The sequence below is a fragment of the Motacilla alba genome, chromosome 1 (genome assembly GCF_015832195.1).
Source record: "Motacilla alba alba isolate MOTALB_02 chromosome 1, Motacilla_alba_V1.0_pri, whole genome shotgun sequence".
Classification (NCBI taxonomy): Eukaryota; Metazoa; Chordata; class Aves; order Passeriformes; family Motacillidae; genus Motacilla; species Motacilla alba.
This window is the reverse complement of record NC_052016.1, coordinates 111,963,943-111,978,740: the sequence shown is the minus strand read 5'-3', so window position 1 is coordinate 111,978,740 and position 14,798 is coordinate 111,963,943.

Here is a 14,798-nt window from a genome sequence, read left to right as displayed (position 1 = left end):
ACCAAATGGGGTCATAATATTTTTCTCTGATTTACAGATTTTACACTGACCATTTTCAATTTTACTGCAAGTCATTTGCACTATTTACAGCCCATCTGTGGGTAAGAGGTTGATGCTGTTTGCAATCTTATATCTAGTTTCTTGTACTTCCTACTTGCTTCTTTAAATAAATCATCCTTTCTCAGTTTGTGGTGGATTAAATGTTGGATTGCATCACAGAATAGAGTGAGAGAAAAATTGTCTGAGGTACACAGAAAACAATGTTGAATGTAGTCTCTGTCATGAACTTTGACTCAGTAATCTGAGACTATGAGATTATTTGCACAGTTAATTTTCATTCTACAAGAAAAATAATAACTCATTAAATCTAATTTTGCAGTCACCAGCCAAGGCTTTTACCATCATGACTGAAATTATTAAGGTCTCATCCTCTACTCTGCTGAGCACATGAGTGGCTCCCTGGTTCCTCTGGGTAATTTTTTCTCTTTTTTTCAGAATAGCAGCATGGTAGTCACACTCATTTTCTGCTGCTGCCTTGGTCTAGGCAGTGCAAAGCTCCAGCATAGATCAATACTCTAACATTCTGTAAGTTAACACACCGTGGACATATGGAAACATCATCATTTATTTAAACTAATAAAGTCATAATTCAAAATGTAATTATGTAAACATCCTTTCAAGATCCCTGTTTTTTAAAAAAGAATCACAAACAGCCTGTAGCATGTGAAGAAGGCACCTAGGGAGTTGTGTCATCAAGGATATTTCATTTGTTATTTCCTGGTGTAAAATTATTTCATTTTTCTAGCTCTAAATCTTTGGGTTTTTTTACTTTACAGGCAGTTTTGCACATACAACTGTGAGTTGCATGTGATAGTTCCCATCAATATTAGGCTTTCATCAAAAGCAAACAAGCATATAAAAAAATACATTATATTAAATGGCTAAGCAGTGCCATCACATTTTCAATTAAAAATGTCAGAATGTAACAAAGCCAAAAAATTGGATAGTCTGTCCTGATTGGGTTTCAAAAAAATTAGAAACCTATGTGTGACAAAATGAAAAAATCAGTATCTAAGCCACTAATCAGTGAAGAGAAAACAGTGGGTAACATTTCACAAAGGACACTTTTTTTAGTAGAAGATATAATTTGTGATATTTAAAACGTTCAAACTTCAAAAATTGTTTGGGCTGTCCACTTACTGGTATTAATGATAGATTTTAAGTTACTTCCTTGCCTTAAAAAAAATCATTAATTAATTTTACCAGAGCAGTTGTTCATTAATTAAATCTCTATACGTATTTATTTTATATTTTATTATCATTTAAAAAAACACCATACAGAGGTATGCCTTATAGTCTGTATCATGAGTTGCTTTAATCAGGCAAGCCCACACAGTCATTGAAATTATAGATGCATATCTAATAAAAAATTGGCTATTTCAACTGTAGTTTAGTACCATCCTCAATAATTTTGTGAACTTTCACTTTTTCACTTTTTGTTACTTGTTTCTGTTTTAAAGGAAATTGTGTTATTAATCTGTTTGACTTCCAGAGCTTGGTGTGCTGAATATGTCTTTATTTTACAGCTTACAATTCTGCATGTTCTGTGGAGAGCTAAGTGAAGTCATTATCTCTAGAAGGTCTAAGAATAGGGATTATTTAGAAGATTACTTACACAGGGAAAGTGAACCATCTATCAGTCTGTACTGATCCAGTACTTCTAGGACTAAAATGACAAATACACATTAAAAATTTAAAAAGGGCATAGTCAAAATATGCCAAAAAAAAAAAAAAATCCTCACAGTCTTTTTGTGACTAAGCATTCCGACCACAAAGGAAATTTCTGGGGAAAGAGGAAGCCCTCAGGAGTCTAGGTGTACTGTATATGAACAGAAGTTTAAAAAGTTGATGCCAGAATAAACAAAATTTGACCCAAACTTTCTACAAACTTGTGAAGTCTTTTTCTTTCTCCAAATCAATTTATTTCACAGGTATTATGAAGGTGTACTTTTCCAAAGCTGATTTAATTTATACCTTTGACTTTCCATTATTTCTTTTTATATATCCCCCTCTCTACCCTTACACTATCTGTGACTCTTTTCAGAACATTTACCTCACTAGAGCTCTAGCTCTAAAGTTCATTTTTCCACAGTGCACCAACCCTTCAGGGCCAGTCAGTCCTTCCTTTCTAGATTTTTTGCTAACCTTTTCCACAAAATAGTTTAGGTTTTAATACAAGACAAAATTACTGCTATTTATGACCACTGTTTGCTTCATGTGCTATGAGCAATATGTCCTCCCATTTCCCTAGATTCTGATGCAAAGCAATATAATTTTAAACACTTGAAATTTTAATCCAGACTTTCTAATAATTAAACTGCGCTTAAACATGCTTAAGGGTACAGTAATCCTTTGAATGCATTATTTAATGAATTATGAAAACATAGTAATGACTTGGGTCAAAACATGTTCAGACATTCTTAGATTTTTACTACGTCATGGTAGATTCAATGACAAACTACAGACTGATATCACACATTTATATTTTCTTTTTTTTTTTTTCTAAACATTCTTTACCTTAAATATTCACATGCATAAATCCACATGTATTCATATGTTCAACATTAGAGTCATCTGCTGTAAGGTGCACTTCAATTCCGTGAGAATTCTCCTGCCTTTAGTTTGTGCTTCCAAAAACTGAACCAACATCAAGATTCAACAGACTTTCCATTCTGGGTTAGTCACTTGTGTTGTTAGGAAATGTTTTATTTAGAGAAACACACACACACACACCAAAAAACCCTACCACTTCTTTTTGGTTAAATCTATTGCTGTAGAATACAAGCAAGGCAGTTTGTTTATCTGCAGTCCCGGGTAGGCATAACTGTTACGGATTTTTCCAATTTGTTTATCATTCCCATTCTGCTTTATGCTTTCATTTGGAAATGCACCACCTACTTCAGGCACCCATTATGGTCTGCAGAGCTTAAGTTTCTATGATGCTAAAGGCGCATTCCAGAGTTGTTCTTTTTATTGTCTTCATGTGACCCCACACTGATCAGAAAAGGACTTTGTGGAATGAAGGAAAAACTGCAAACTGGAAGGAAAGCAGTTTTAAAGAACAGGATTTTCTTTGTATCATCCCATTTAATTGCATTTCCATAGATAGAGGAGGAAAAATTCAATTTCAGCAAAGTTAATTTTGGCATCTGCATTATTGTAGTTCTTGAGAAAGCCCTGTGAAACTGAGACAACAAAACTATTGATAAAATCCATATGCACATCCTCAAGCACACAGCATTTTAATCCTAAACCTACTGCATTCCTGCTAGAATTTCTGAAATCCTGATGATGAAAATGCCACAAGAAATATGAATCAGAAGTTAGAGAAAAAATGTTTATTGTAGACCTTATGTTTAAGCTTATGGCATGATTCTCTTAAAATGTTTTTTTTCCTCTGGCCTTTATCACACCAGAATATCTAGGCATTCAAGTTTTGACAGGTGGAAGGATGTATATGTCAGATAAAAGAAGAAAAAGAAAGACTTGACATAGACTTGGACTATTCAGAAGAGTAAAGAAGAAAAATAACAAGTTAGGATGCCAAGTCTTGTAAACTCACAAAGGCTGACAGGGAGCAGAGATCAAAAATCCAAAATTCTGCCAAAAGGTTCTTTAACAAGTGTTGGGTAATTTGTGGCATGGTGTTTGTTTGGGGGGCTGGCTGGTGCATTTAGAAGTTTTGTTTGTTTGTTTGGGGGTTGTTTGTTTGTTTTTAACAGAGGATTGATTTCCTGATTTAGAAAGATAATCCATTCTCTTTCCATTTTTCTGTTCTTTTCTGTGCAAACACTGTTTGCCCTCAGAGATAAATTTTCAAGTTTCTTTGTAAGCACAACACCTCTAATACACTAAAGTTTTTACTTTGAGAAGCAATGGAAAAAACAAAAAATGCCACTGAAGAACAAATGTTAGTATGATTGTGATTCATGCTTATTTTTTCTTTGCTGTGCAGAATTAATGGAATAGATTCAAAGTAAGATGGACATTTTACTTTACCAAGCATCTCCTAGACAAGTGCACTGAAGGAAATCCCACATTGCCCTCTAAAATTCATAAGTTTAAGTTAAGAACTGGAAAGGAACACAATAACCAATGAAAGTTCAGATGTAAAAGGCAAAGTTTTGTTACCACTCTCTAATATCTATCATTCTATAATTTTTCTTCTTTTACATATCTTTTACTTTTCCCTAATCACTGAAATTTTGTCCCCATCCTTCCTCTTGCTCATATTTTTTTTAACTTTCTGACATAAAATATAGAGACAAACCCTTCCAAATAACAGGTTTATTCTTCCTCACCTCAGTGTATCAACTGCATAGAATTTTAATCAGAAACTAAAGCCTTCTCTTTTCTGATATTTCTTGTTGATACTGTATTTGTTAACTTTACATGAAACTGCCCAAATTTTTCAAAATCTAAGATATATGATGGACCAAAGTTTAAGGATGCAATGCAATCCTTTCATGAACCAAATTGATGCCATGTTGTAGCAGCCAAAGCCAGTGAATACCTTCAGCACACGCACTGTTGAAGAAGACTATGCCAGCACATACAGATTTAGAGCACAAACAGATTTAGACCAAGGAAAAGATCAAAAACTTTGGTTTTGCTTTGAGAAAATAATTAATTGCATTTAGGATTTCTCCAATTCCAGAGTTACCTACATTAGGGTATATACAGGTGTGCAGAAGCCACAAGACAGAACATGTAGGAACTGAATTAGACACATCTTCCTATTTAAATCTCACTAATTAGATGTGCACAACTCCATGAAGACCAGAATAATTTTCTTTCCTTCAAATTCCAATGGTGAAAGATATTATTAATACTTCATGCTTTTCTCTGTTTGCAAAAGAAATTATCTCATAAGTCATAAATATGAGGAAAGCAGAGATATGAGTGACAGCTCAGCCTTAGCTCTCTCCTGGCACTGAAGGTTTGCTATCTTGTCTGGATTCATGTGCACTTGGGCTCTTGGTGCCATACCATACACAGCATGACAGCAAAAAAATCCATAAAACATGTAATGACAATACTTTATACAACTCACAACGTGCCCTTTTCCCCTCAAAACAGCAGTTCAAAACATTATAAAAGAAAAGTTGCCTACAAGCCGGCTTTTGTATTCCACTGCAGAATTTTCTGTACTACTGGGCAATATCAGAGGGGAAGGAGACATGATAGAAAGTTATCGCTGCAGCCTGCAGCAAATATTGCAAATTTTTATGGTGATTTCTTTTTGTGTGTGTTTCAGAAGGCATGGAGCCAAGGTTATGGGAAATCAATAGTTCTCTTGAGAATCAAAAATTATGAGGAAAAAGGTCTTACTTGGTAAAACTGTTTTGCTCATTACTTCTATTTTTGTAGAGTAAAAACAATGTGCTTTGATACATTCACTGGAGTTCATATCAGATCCTCTATTACAGCAGAGAACAGCCCCTTTTGTAGCTATAAACATCCTTTAAAAAAATAACTCTCACTTTTGATCAGCAATTGAATAGTTCAGAAGATTTATGGTTTCTAAAACAACTATCATTTAAGGATTTTTTTCATTGTTTCAATTACAATGTACATCAAAAGTTTTATGTTTTCTACTTCATTTCCATTTTATAGGTTAATGAAGGCTGAGCCAAATCCAAAGTTTCTCCCTCAGGAAGCTTCTGTTGTAGTTCTGCATAGTCTGAGTACTGAGCTGGAACCCAATCTCCAAAAGAGTTACTGCAGAGATGTCTTCAGAAAACTGGAAAATAATTCATCGAAACTAAATATTCTGTAGAACAGGTATTTAACTGTCAGCCTGTCATGGTGGTTTTTGCTTTCCTGCTTCTCCTACAGACCTATTGCTCTTCCTGGCTCAATGTACTCTGTGTTTGTATACCCAAACTCAGCATCAATTTTCTACCAAAGGGCACCCTCTGAGCAAGGGAAACGAGAGCTCCCCAGCCACCACCTTTAACACAATGACATTTTCAGAAAACATGACCAAACGCACTGGTCATAGCATGACAATAACCTTCTTTCTTTCATGGGGATTTCTCCTAGTAAACAACAACATGTTTATATTAAATTTCAGCTTTTCACCACACAGATGTGTTAAATCTGTATTTTGTTTGGTAAATTACAACTCACATTAACACTCCTAATCTATTAATTCATATGTATTATTAAAAATAATTATTAGTGTTTATTCACTGAACATTTACTTTCTAATTTCTATCAATTTAAAATCATCCTATGCTTTGGCTGTTCTGTATTTCACTGATCAAAACACAGAAACGCAAAAATATCCTAATTTTCAACCTACTCTTTCCTTTCTGGCAATGGAATATACAAAGATGGACTTGGCAATGATAAATGCTTATAAATCAGTGGCTCTGAACTACAGAAGTCCTCAAAGTCTGGAAAATGCCATAGAGGAAATTCAGCACTTCTCTCTCCTTTCTACCAAGTAACCTCCAGCTGGCATTGCCTGCTGGGCACTGTTGCAGTATCAAAAGAGGATGGGGATAAACTCTGAAGAAAAAGTCTACATTTAGAGAAGCTGAATAAAATTTGAAATACTTAAATAGCTTCATGCCCTCAAAATTTCAAATTTTGCAAATTATATAACAGCATTTATCTTCCTTAAAGTTAATGGTTCATGATACATTGTCATTAAGGGTTTACCAGGAAGCAAGATCAGATCTGTTGAAGGATTAACTTACAAAAAATTGGAAGCTAAACTTCATTCAGTGTATGCCTGAGTTCTGCCTATGCTTCAAGCTAGCTTTGATCCAGAGTTCTCTGGGAAGTTGCAGCATTTCACTGTGTTCACAGTATTATCTCTGCCTCTCCAGTGGTCATAGCACAGGCATGACTCTGTATTCATCCCACAACCTTGTGGCTCCTGGGAATGACCTGGTTCACACCACTGTCATTGAGAATGTAAGTGAAGACCCTCAACACCTGCCTGTCTGCCTTCAATCCTTTACAGCTTTCTCTGAAGCCGGCCCTGCCACCTGAAGTGATTTTACAAAGACTGCATAATTAACTAGTCACTTAGTTGGTGTTGGAACAGCAAAAATACCATTTCCATTCTCTTGGTTTAGCTATCAATACTATCACTGAAGTTTCTGAAGAAAAAGATAAATTTGAATGTACAAAATACAGTTGTCAAGCAGACCGTGGAACTTGTCCATCTACTTGACCATCAGCTTTCATAACTATTTCATGATTATCTGTTTGTTATATGTACTTCCCTGGGACTGCTATGAGGCAATATAAAGTACAGAACAGTTATTGAAATATAACCATTAATTGCCTTGGATTTTCCACTAAAAGCATCGTGAAGTGTGAATGCAGAGTTGTGGCTTCAGTGGTGCAGAAATGTCTTCTGCCTTAAATGGTTTCTCACGGGTGTTTAATAACACTAAGCTTCTTATCAATTTCCCATTAGTGTCTCTTCAGCAGTTAAAGCAGTGAGATTAACTGTCCCTCCTGAGCACGCTTAGCAGGACGTGACTGTGACTTTATGGCCATGTCCTGTGCGTGGGACGTGGTCTGGGCACAGCAGAGGCACACACTGATGTGTCCCAACAGAGCTCAGACCCTCAGCACGTCACTGGGCACCAAGGGACAGAGGCTGGGAGCTCTGCTGACAGCCTGCAACGCCGTTGTTGGACCTTCACCTTCTGGAAGGCTCTTTCTTTTTCAAAACTGTCTAAGCAACTCCTGCATTAAGGAAATTCTCTGTCCTTTTTCTTATATCCTAGTTGATTTTGCTGATCTCATCCTCCTCTTCCCTAATCCAAAACCACTCCACATCAAATGAACACTACAAAGGAAGTGGGTGACAGGTGGAATAATATGGAAGATGATCTAGCCACAAACATAAGATAATAGAAAAATGTCTTTGATGATTCCTTGGAGGGTTTTTCATCTATTCTTTATCCCCTAATCTATTTCTAAAACATAGGATTTTTAAATTCTCTGCTGCTTGCAGTTTGCACTGTGCACTGCAGAAATATCCTACCTTCCTCCAGGGATGTTACTGAGCTCTCACATATCTCAAACTTCCATTTATATTGGTAGAAATCTGAGGACTGCACCTGAGAAGTGTAAGGTTCATCTGCCTCCACAACTGGGGGATAAATTCCCTAAGCCCACCATAGAGTTTCATTTTCCACATTTTCATTAAAATCATAAAGAACACAATGGTGAATGCAAGATTTGAGGCTAAAATAAATCAAAGGATTATTTGTATTAAGTGTATGAGATTTACAGCATCTGCAGGAAAATTTCGATCATAAATTATTGCAGCTGTAAAAATAGAATTACCAAGAAGAGAACTTCAGCATGGTTCTCATAAATAAGGAAATGCACAACAAAGTGGAAATTAACTGGTCAGGCACTAGTGTCTCAAAGGAAAAATTAACCATCTGCTGAGTGAATGTTAGCTGCTCAAGTGATTACTGGACAAAAAGCAGTACTGTTTACAAAGAATTAAGGCATACGGCTCCAAAACAAGGTGAGAAAACAGGAAAGAAATCATTCTGTTGAATCTGAGATGAGGTGGACCTTACCTTTAGAAGGGTGTGCTGTTTTAATCACTGAGATTTAAAATAGAAGGGGAAAGTAATGAGCATGTAGTGATCTTAATAGAAAAATTTAAAATTTTAAATTTTAATTTTAGAAAAATGTTTAAAATGAGGTAGCTTGCATGTGATAAATAGCAATACAGCAGTCTTCTGAAAAAAATTATTTACCGATAATTATTTTTTATTTTGAAAAAAAATTTCCTTTGGATGCTATGAAATTTTAATTTGACCATTATAAAAGATTATTTGGATTAAATATATGCACTAAACTTGCTCATCTATAACAGTAGCATTATTACTACATATTGTAGGCATTGGGGTTTTAAAATTCAAAGGAGAACAGTGGAAGGAGAAAGTGAGAAAATTATGAGAGAAAACAATAACACTATGAGAGCAAAAAAAAATGAAAGCCTATTTTAAAGATCATTTATTCCAATGCTTTTTCTTCTTTCATCTCTAAAAATGAGTGGAAATGAAAATCAGGAATTGAGAGGATTTGAGAGCCATTTTCACAGAGAAATCACCTGTTATAGCACAACACATGGATGAAAAACAAATCAATCCTTTTACAACAAAACATTGTATTGCTACTGGTAGCATGATCCCTCAGATAATTCGGAATGCATATCTGCAGGGTATGGAATGCTTTAAGGTCACAAAAATAAACAAATAAACCCCACTAAACAGAAATGTGTCAAGGGCAAGTGAAAATGCAGAAGGGTAATAGAGAGGAAGAAAGAAGAAGTGTGAAAAGTAAGAAAGCAGTAAGGAAAGTGAGAAGAATCAAAGGAGCAGAGAAAGAACATTTACACAAAATGCAGAAAGCCTAAAAGATGGTGAGAGAAAGCATGAACTCCCTGGAGAGAAAGTCACACAGCTGACCTGCTGAATAGCAGGTGATCTACAGCCAAACTTTCGTTTCTGTGTTCATCCTGTCATGCATCAAATGACACATCAGGCAAAATGTTTTTATTTTCAGTTTACTTCACAGAATTACAGAATATGCTGAGTTTGAAGGGGTCCATCAGGCTCTCTGAGTCCAGCTCCTGGCCCTGCCCAGGACCATCCTCAAGAGCCACACCATGTGCCTGAGAAAGTTGTCCAAACACTTCTTGAATTCTGCCAAGATTGGTGCTCTGACCATTTCCCTGGAGTTCCAGTGCCCAACCACCCTCTAGGTGAAGAACCTTTTGCTGACATTCAGCTTAAACCTCCCTGACTCAGCTTCAGGCCATTCCTTTGGGTCCTGTCACTGAGCCCAGATCAGTGCCTGCCCCTCCTCTTCCCCTCAGGAGGAAGCTGTAACTGCACTGAGGTCTCCCCTCAGTCTCCTCCAGGCTGAACAGGCCAAGTGCCTTCAGCCCCTCTTCACACAGCTTCACCTCAAGGCCCTTCACCATCTTTGCCACCCTCCTTTAGATGCTCTGGAACAGGTGAATATTTTTCTTATACTGTCCTGCCCAAAACTGCCCATGATATTCGATATGAGGCCACCCCAGTGCGCAGCAGAGCGGGACAATCCCCTCCCTTGCCCGGCTGGCAATGCTGTACCTGATCTCCCCCAGGAAATGGCTGGCTTTCCTGGCTGCCAGGGCAAAGAAATGTAGATTTTGTTTTCTTTAGAAGACTGTTAATCTCAAACATACATTTGTGTTCAAACAAAAGAAAAAAAAAAAAAAGCCAAAACCGCCCCCCCCCCCAAAAAAAACAAAAAAAAAAACCCAGAAGTGCCAGTGAATCCTACCTTTTAAAGAGATGCCTTTTTGTAGAAAGGAAGTATGACAGTAATTGTATGTAAAACACATTTTACATTGTCACACAAGCATCTTATTTAGGTATTGCTTCAGAAACAAGTGTGAACTACCAACTACATTACATATTTTTAAAAAACAAGATATTTGAGCTGAGCAAATATCTTCTGAGACATTATTTAAAGTCCTTTCAGATTAATTTTAGCAACACCTCTGACTGAAGCGAGACATTGCTGAGTGTCCCAGGGATAGGAAAATTTGATGTTCATGGGCAATGAATGAAAACCCTGGAGTGGTCCTGTTGAACAGGCTTTAAGCTGAACATATTAAGTTTCTTGTCATGTTTAAGATCATCTTTTGAGTTCTGAAATAAACTACGCATTACTAATGAAGTTTATTAGGATGAACTAAAGGTAACATCATGTCTGCAAAGTTTACAGAGTCCACTGATGTCAAAGCTGAACATGAACAGTTTTATCAGCAGCTGTCTTCTCTGTGTTTTCCATCTCCCATTGCACGACTCCTCTATCAATGGCACAAAGAGCAGCCTGTTCTCCAGGGTTTGGTAGCGGTGCTTGGCGCAGTTTCCTACCAGGAAGGTGGAAGGGATGGAAATGGGTAGTGATCCTCTTCTTCCTTCCTCCTTACAAGCAGAAGCACCACACACTAAGAAAATTTCCCAGGCAGGCAAAGAAAATGTTTATGTGAAGTCAGCAGGTGTCTGTGAATCTCAGGGCAGGAGTGGCTGAGGGCAGGGGGTGTTCTGTGTGCCAAATACAGGTGGAGCAAAAGCCCTGCTGATGTGAAATTCAAAGTTACACAAACCACAAATATAACCCTTACCCACACTGTTTAGCAGAGACAAACACTCATCTGACCTCAGGCATCCCAGCTGCATCTGCCTGGCCCACAAGAACTTCCACTGTTTGCAGACCCTGGTTTTGACTTCTTTTTCCTTGACATTAGCCCAGCCCTGCCAAATGTGACTCCCCCCAAGCCCTGCAAAGGTGGTCTGAGTTAAGGTTAGAGTTAATGTTTGGGCCAGGGTTAGATCTGAAAGTTTCCTTCTTATGTAGCTTTTCCTCTTAGGATTATTCCTCCTAGTATCTCCCAGGTCAAGGCTGCCTCAAGTGGCTGAATGGCTGCTTAGAGTCTGAGAGATGTATTTAGAGTCTAAGGAGCTGTATTTCCCCTTAAAGAGCAGCTTTCAAGGGAGAGCCTTTTCAAACACTCTCAGATATATTACTCATTTGTTTGCAGTTCTTAGACTTCGAGTCTGTCCTGTGTCATTCATGCTGAGAGGCTTCTTAAAGCATAGGGGAAAAGGGAGGCAACAAAAAAACCTGAGTATCTAACAGCATTGTGACAGGAGTAGTCAAACTGTCATCTTTCCTCACCCATCGGGACAGTGTGAAAACAGTCCTCATTAAATTCTGAAACAGCACTGGATATTCATAATGACCTTTTTGCCTTTTAAAGAAAGGTCATTCTATCTTATTTCTGCCAGTACTAGCTAATTGAGATGTAAATGTTGTGCCTGGGCTGAACCCACTAAAATAATTTCAAGAGGATCACTAAGCAGCCATCACCATGTAATAACATTTGGCCATTCTCACTGTGAACTTGTACACAAGTTTTCAAGACGTGTTAGAGAGGAAAGGCATTGCATGCCATTATCTTTCTTCCCAAATGTTAAAATTCCACACTGCTAATGCCTAGAAACACTCCTTTTTTTATCAAAACCAGAAATTTACTGGTCACATTCTAGAACACATACAACAGGGGAAATAGTATAATGGACATAATAATATACTTGCCAGAGAACACAAATTTAAATCTGTTTTCCATACTGAAATAGGATTGACATTTTTCACAATATTTCATATATATTGCTCTTACTTTATTTAGAAACTGCTTAACTGGCAGAACTCCAGTGGAAATAGAAAAAACATATCAGCTTTTTGAAACTCAGGATCCCCATTGAAGATAAAACTGCTGTTATTTCTTGAACCCCTGTGTAATCCAAGTGTACACTAACCAAAATACAGTGTTAAACAGCTGCAACAAAGCAAGGAATTTGTATAAAGTGGGAAAGGGACAATCAGCTGGGAAAGCACTGGGATGAACACCAAGTCATAGCCACTAGCAACCGTGATTAGGTTTGCTAGTGTCAGATGCACCAGTTTCATGGCTAAGTAATCTTACCATCAAACTATTTCTTAGTTACACTGTCACAAACTTCATCAAATGAAGTAGAATATTTAGAAGAAAATGCATCATCCAAACCAATTGTTAAAAGAAGTGAGATAGTTTTTGTAATGCCAAATAATACTTTGTCAAACTGACATATAAGAAAGAAGAGACTAAATTTTTTAGACTTTATTTCCACCTGTTAAGGTGTAGCATTTTCTACTGAGTTACTGCCAGTAACATTAGAACTATTGCCATGCACTGTTAGTCACTAAAAGTAAATGGGTTTTTTGCAAGAAAATACATGGAATCTTGGCATCATCGAATTGTTTAGCTTGAAAAAGACCTCTAAGAAAGAATTACATCCACATGGTTAATTGCAGTAACCAAGCATTACCAAGTCCAGCACTAAATCATGTAGTGTCACATCTGCGTGTCTTTTAAACACCTCCAGGGATGGTGAATCCAGCACTTCCCTGGACAGCCTGTTTCAATGTTTTACAGCTTTTTAGGTGAAGAAATTTTTTCTAATATCTGATCTAATTCTCCCTAGGTGTACCTTGAGGCCATTTCTTCATCCTATTATTTGTTACCTGATAAAAGTAATGAACCCCCACCTTGCTGCAATCTCCTTTCAGGCAGCTGTAGAGAGAGGGACAACATCTCCCCTGAGCCTCCTTTTCTCCAGGCTAAACACTCACAGCTGCCTCAGCCATTTCTCACGGGACTGATTCTCCAGACCCTTCCCCAGCTCTGCTGCCCTTCTCTGGACCCTCTCCAGCCCCTCAATGCCTTTCCTACAGTAAGGGGCCCAAAACTGGACACAGGATTTGAGCTGTGGCCTCACCAGTGCCAAGTACAGGGGACAATCCCTGCCCTGGTCCTGCTGCCACACTATTGCTGGTCCAGGCCAGGTGCCATTGGCCTCCCTGGCCCCCTGGGCACACCTGGATCATGTCCAGCTGCTGTTGACCAGCATTCCCAGCTCCTTTACCAAAGGGTGTCTTCCAGCTGCTCTGCCTCAGGCCTGGAGCTCTGCATGGACTTGTTGCGACTCAAATGCAGGACCCTCCCTCCCTTCTCCTTGTTGAAGCTTTTACATCTTGCAAGTGCTTGATGATAAATGGCATTCAAGCAATTTCCTCTAGCAAAATCATTACACAATTTAAAGTAAAATGGCTAGACAAATATTTGAGGGAATGTGACTCAAAGGCACAACAGTTTTGAAGTTTGCATGGATGCAAGTATTCTGTATGCTTTGTACTTCTCTGTATATCTGCCTTAGGAGATCTGGAACTTTAGTAATTCCAGTTACTACTAGAAAAATTGGGCTTTTTCTTTGCTCTTGTTCATATATCTTCATATAAGGATAAGAGAAGATGGTGAACTAGGTTTATTCTCCCCCCCTTCAATATAGCAGGTGTACTAACCTTTCTGTCTTGTTCTATTTTGTAATGCAAATTGGTTACTGCCATTCCAGCCTTGCCTGTTGTAGGGTTAACAACATTTTGTACCCATGTTTTTAAGTTGAAAATTCATTTTAACAGTCCTTTTCTGAGAGGAAGAAATAACGATTACTTCATGGAAATGTAGATTTACTTCTGTAAATTGCCCACATTAAATGTTTCATTTGAGAAACTGACCTTAAATACTGAAAAAAAAATCTGCTTATAATATATAAATATATTTTCATTTAGACTCCAGGCAAACTTTATTGATAAGGCTGGAAATCACTGTCCTCATGAACAAAACTCATCAATTCTTGTTTATTTCCGGTAGAATGTGACCCACAAACAGCACTGTCCAAGGTTCTATTTCTTTTCCTGTATGGTATCTTATTCCCTTTGCTAGTATGTTTATCTTCAGTTTTTTGAATTTGTTTTTGAAATCTGTTCACTTAGGCTGTGACATTAGAAGCAGGGCAACATTATCTACTGCCTATAAAAATGTGCATTCTCTGTCTTATTTAAATAAGTTGTGTTAACAGCTGACAGAGTTCAAAAGGAAAAAAAACAAAAATATATCTCTTTATTATTGCTTTAATATGCTAGACTCTTTCTTGTTTTCTAAGCTCTTTTCTAGTTCATTTTAAGGTTAATTATTTTTGCTGATCCTACAAACATTCAGGCTTCTTGAATTCAAAAGTGACATATGACTTCAATAAGCTTAATTTTCAGTTCACATTAAAAATTTGCTATTTTTTTCACAATAACAATTG